The sequence below is a fragment of the Myxocyprinus asiaticus genome, chromosome 45, assembly GCF_019703515.2.
Source record: "Myxocyprinus asiaticus isolate MX2 ecotype Aquarium Trade chromosome 45, UBuf_Myxa_2, whole genome shotgun sequence".
NCBI lineage: Eukaryota > Metazoa > Chordata > Actinopteri > Cypriniformes > Catostomidae > Myxocyprinus > Myxocyprinus asiaticus.
Genome location: NC_059388.1, coordinates 19,855,598 through 19,861,765, shown reverse-complemented (window position 1 = coordinate 19,861,765; position 6,168 = coordinate 19,855,598).

Genomic DNA, 6,168 nt, shown 5'->3' with positions numbered 1-6,168 from the left:
CTTCAAAAAATGCTGCGCTCCCTTCAGAGATGCTAAAAACACAGCAAAACTTGATGCAGTAATCAAAAGACACCCATCTAGCGAATGTTTATATGGAAAACGATTGAAAAATAGCACGAGCGGATGCAAAAACATGCTCAGTTTGAACAGTCCCTTGTTCACATAACACAGTACTAGCTGAAGTTTCTCAAAGTTACCTCTCAAAAAGAAAGACTTTTGTTACAGTTGACTGTAGGTAAATTTACACTGTATCCAGCATTGTTTGTTCTGTATTCGTAAATACGATACTATTTTACTGTGTGAGAAACTGCTCCAAATGATTCAGTGAGAGAGTGCTCTGAACGAATTGCGCTGAATTACGAATCGATTCAGACCATTTTGCAAGCCTGTTTGGCCAATTCACTGAAAAGAACGGACTCAAAAGAATTATTCATTTGCAAATTGGTCATTGCTAGTTCTTTTAAACAGCCAAAGGAAATACGGGACACACTTCATGATTGATGAAATATTCTGAGAGTAAATATTTCTCAGGTCAGTCGGAGTGCTCATGGTACGCACAGTAAGGGTTGGGGAGTAACGGAATACATGTAATGGGTGTAATGAGGCAGGCGAGAAATGAGGATCTAAATGCAGCTTTAATGAAACAAAAGATAAACAATGTACTCAGGTTATAAAGAAACAAAGCACAGGAACAAAACACAGGGAACCAAGTACAGAGCATAACAACACATGCGAAGACTGACAAAGAAACCAGGGAAAACAAGGCGTGGGCGCTGGCTTGTATGCCGTGGCAGGCATGGGCGCTGGCTCGTTGGCCGTGGCAGGCATAGGCGATGGCTCATTGGCCATGGCAGGCGTGGGTGCTGGAATACCTTGTGTAAATTGTCAGCTTTACGCTAAGCTAAAATGCTATTTCTAGCCATTTTACATGCACGTTACCAGGCACGATCATATTTTCTTATCAAGAAAATTCAAGTTGGATCATAATTTCATTTTTGATATTAGTAAGACCTTTGATATTAGGGCCAAAATCGTATTCTTGATAATCATTTTTGTATTGTTTTCCAGTAAAAAATATCTAAAAATCCTTCAAAAGATCAATTTGATTTATATTGTTTTAGAAACAACACTGCATAAGATATTTAGGTTTTTCAGAGAATGTATTTTTAACATGTGTATTTTGTCTTACTGTACTGGCAGAGTTTTTATAGTCAAAACAAGTGAAAAATCTACCAGTGCTGAAGAAGTAATTCAAAGTATTTAGAATACGTTACTGACCTTGAGTAATCTAACAGAATACGTTACAAATTACATTTTACAGCATGTATTCTGTAATCTGTAGTGGAATACATTTCAAAAGTAACCCTCCCAACCCTGCGCACAGTGCCTACGGCTGTACAGCTGCAGGCGCCACTGCATGCCAATGCTCCCACTCTCATGACACCTGCTGGAGCTTTGCCCTACTGCAATGCAAGCCACTCAAATGCCAGTTTGAATCCCCTAGAGTCTACTTTTAAGAATGATCAAAGAATTTTTCTCAGTCTAGGGCAGGCCTATTCAATTGGCGGCCCGCGGACCAAATCTGGCTCATCTGAAATTTTCAGTTTCCCGTGTGAGGTTGTCAGTTGTCTTAGGGGCTGTTTACACCAAATGCGTTTTGTGTCTGATTGCACTGTTTTTCCAAATGTTTTCATCTGTAAACTTGTGCTAGATAGATGTTTCACCTGGTCTCTGTGTTTTTACACTGTCTCGTGGAGAAGCGTTGCGTTTTTGGATGCTTTCAGAGGTTGAGCTAAAAATAATCCATAATTTTGAAAAAATGGGAAAATTAAAGTACTAAAATCATGGATGACTGACAAGCGTGAGTTCGGAGAAACAGAAAAGTTCTATTCCTTAATTTGGTCAAGAAATTCAATTTTCTTATTTGAAAAGTCAAAAGTTTAAATAAATGCATCTATAACGAACTTCACTCCTATTGTTCAATAAAATGTTAGCATCAATCTAATTTACTCCAATTTAACAGCACTTTTTAGTTTTTTTATTTTTTTATTTATTTTTTTATCAATGTAAGGTTTGTCATAAAGTTCCGTTTTTTGTTTTTTTTGCATAGTATCGTATTCAAGAATCACTGATATGGTCTAATTCTCCTCAATCTATTGAGCTTGAGAAAGGAAAAATAAATATTTTCAATTAAATGGATAGTTCACCCCAAAAAAACAAAAACAAAAACCAAAAAAAAATTAAAAACATTAAAAAAAATCTGTCATCATTTACTCACTCTGATGTTGTTTCAAACCCATATTACTTTCTTCCATGAAACAAAAAAAGATCTTAGACAGAATTTTATGGACTGACAGCCTCAGTTACCATTCACATTCATTGCATCCATTTTCCATATATTGAAAGGGAATGGTGACTGAGGCTGTCATTCTACTTGACATTGCTCAAAAGAAAGTCATATGGGTATGGAACAACATGGGAGTGAGCAAAGGATGACAGAATTAACCTTTTTCACTGGGTTTAATGAGTATGAATGCATTTTCTTTAGTTTTCTTCTCATTTGTGCTTTTACATTCAGACACTTTTTATTACTTTCTATGTTTTTGCCACCTGGTGTCCATCCAAGAGCCATTTCCCACACAGCTGTTGAGGGTATTCTGCAATCATAAGCGATTTCATGCTAAATTGATTTGCTGTTGAGCTTCAAAGTAAGATGACAGATTGACAAGCATAAAATCTAACCACTTTTTAAAGACACAAATTACCTTTATTCAGTAAAAATGCAAGCCTAACTATTATCACACTGAAAGTTTTATTTACATTACATTATTACAGTTACATTATGATGCATTAACTTGTTTCTTGCATTTGTGTGAACGTCAATAGGATATGGAAGCACAAATGTACTTTCCACTGCATGACAGTGTTTTGCACTGCCAGGAGTGCTATAATTATAATCCAGTAGTACTTTACAATAAGGTTCCATTTGTTAACATTAGTTAACAACATTAGTTAACATGAACTAACAATAAACAATACGTTTACAGCATTTATTAATCTTGGTTTCTGTTGGTTACTTTCAACATATAGTAACACATTTTAAAATCAAAAGTTATATATGTTAACATTAATTAATGCACTATGAACTAACATGAACTAACGATGAACAACTGCATTTTTATTAACTAAAATTAACAAAGATTAAAAAATATATTGATCATTGTTATTTCATGATACCTAATGCATTAACTTATGTAAACAAATGGAACATTATTGTAAAGTGTTATCTATAATCCTAATTATATTTGACCTCCTGTCTCCTACTGAGTCAAATAACAATGTGTAGTGCATCTAACTGTACCATATTTGATCTCCGACACAAATTAGAGAAGACTGTATGCAGATTTTTAAAATGTCTTTATTTTTTGCAACACTGAATGCAGATTTTCGGTTGTCAAGAGCAATGCGGTTGTCAGACAATGCTGGAAAGCAAGCTGCTGCACATCATGCACATGCACCAGAATCTCACAGATCATAGTCACATGCATACATGGGTAGTTGACGTGAAATATTTTTCATAGATGCTGTGGCGTGACATGCCATTCTTCATCTAAAAGAGATGGAGAGATGAGGAAAGAGGGCTTTCAATTAAGACACACTGAAGGACAGGAGGAATGCAACATCTAGGACTCACATAACAGTGGGTCCAGAGGTCAAACCCACCTCAGGAAGTACTCTCTACAGGATAGATATTTTTTCCCTTTTTTATTCATGCACCAGGTAATTTCAGTGTTTGAAATGAAATAATCAATAGTTAAACTTTTGTCTCATGTGCTACTAGCAGGCTAGTCAATATATAATTTGCAAGCGTTTTGGAGTGTCTTGTCATCCTCATTACTGATCCAAACTGTCAAGATGGATCTGATCTCAGTTGATTCCATGAAGCATTTGCTTTGATTACATTCAAGTCTTCAATGCAACCCAGATGAAACCAAAACCCAGGCAATTTATGCTTTATGAAGAGTGTTTAAACAAATTTGATTCTTCCTGGTTACTTGCAAAAAAAAAAAAAAAAAAAAAAAAAAAAAAAAAAAATATATATATATATATATATATATATATATATATATATATATATATATATATATATATATATATATATACATATATATAATAATAAACAAAAATATAATAAAAAAAGAAGAGTGAAACATGGTTTAAACCTAATCCACAGTTAATGAGCTCCAGGAAAATTTTATTTATTTATTTTTGCTGCTGCTCATAAAGAGACTGCAATATGTCTAAATTATAAGTAAGCAACAAGCAAAAGTACTTGATCATAGACAACTATTACTGATTATGTGGTGGGAAGGTTGTAACCGCTGTCAACAGTCTATAATAACATAGTTATAATACCTATCATAACAAATTTGTAAATTAATTCCAAAAATCAATTTTAGAGTGTAATGGGTTTAAATGTCAGAAAAGTATGACACATACAGACAAAGGATGTGTGTGGGCTTTCTGCTTTTGCTGAAGGCCATTGTTAGGGTATATGGTGTTATTTATAAGGTGTTATCAATTGAGTAATTTCAATCAACACATTCCATGTTAATAAACCTTGCTAAATATGTGACTTTCCGTAGTATAGCGCTCAAACACTTTTTGATCAACAAATTTCCATTACCTTTCCATGCCCTCTCATGATTACTGGATATTGATTCAAAAAATTAACTAAAACATTTTATAGAGATTGGGGTGGATTTTTATTCTGTATGTGAGGTACCAATAATTCATAGATTTCATTTCATATTTAGGCCAGATATATTTTTTAAATGTTTTAAATGTTTTGGGGGATATATTTAATATTAAGAATGCATTTATTGAAAACACATTATTTTGTATAGGCTACTGCATACTTTTTTTTAGGGGGGGAAAAAAAATGTATTGCTTATTTTCACTTATTTTGGGCGTGTTTTTTCCAGACCAGGTCCCTTTTGTTTTTTACTTGAGAGCTATAGTAACACTTCAACTGGTACATCACCCACCCTTAGCACAGAGTACCTTCATTTAAAAAAAAAAAAGAAAAAAAAAAGAAGAACGTTATTAACTGTTTTTTTTTAATTCCGTTATAACTGGTTACAAATTTGAAAAGAGGAAACGGAACACTGCACCGGAACAAAAAAAAAAACTGTTTCAGAACTAACCAAAATGAAAATCATTTCAATTTTCTTCCCTGTAAGTAAATATTATTCATGATTGTTTGTTATCTTTACACTGCGTCATCATGTATCAGTCTTAAATTAGAAAATCATGTCACATTTATTCGTTAATTTGAGTACATTTCACAGGTAAATAAAACAAGTAAATTCTACTGAACGTTTCGATGCTGGTGTTCCCAGCATGCACCTGACATGAATAATTAATGAGTTTGCATGTTTTCACTGTTTGCAGGTTTATTTACACAGTTTCTATGGTTGAATTTGCTGTCTCGTTTGGTCAGTTCTTGTTTTGTGAAGTCTGAAGTTAATTTTCTATTCAAACATTACCTTTTGATTGTTACCGTCATCATGTTTTGCGCACCAAGTGTTGAGGTCTGTATCTTATCTTTATCCCTTGCAAGCAGAGTGATGTTGCCTATTGGACAACATAGCATATATTAAGTCTCCGAGTGTAAGTCTTGTGTATTTATTCGCCACAGAATTAAACATGTGTAGCCTACATAAAGAATTTTCAAAATATGAAGTGTTCAACAAAATATTCCTTTAAATTTTGTTCAATGCACATCAGATATGTAAGTACAAGTTGCTGTATTAACTGAAATGTTTAAGTTAAATTTACTCAATCACATTAATCAGCATTGTCAGAAAGTTAAATAGATTTTACTTATTTTTATACCATTAAAATGTACTTAGAAAAACTGTGCACGAAGCATGCAAAATAAAAATTAAGTAAATTTTACTAGTGTTTTTTTCAGTATTCTGACTTACAATCAATGTATAAGCACTTACAAAGAGCAAACTGTTGCTAAAATGTTCTGGAAATATGTTTTGTAACTTCAGGGTTCATAGTTTGGCTTACTTTCATTCATCTACTTGCTTATGACGTCATCATGATCTAAATCATTAACAGTATCAAGTTGATTTGTAGGTTTTCTTGTTGTTGTTG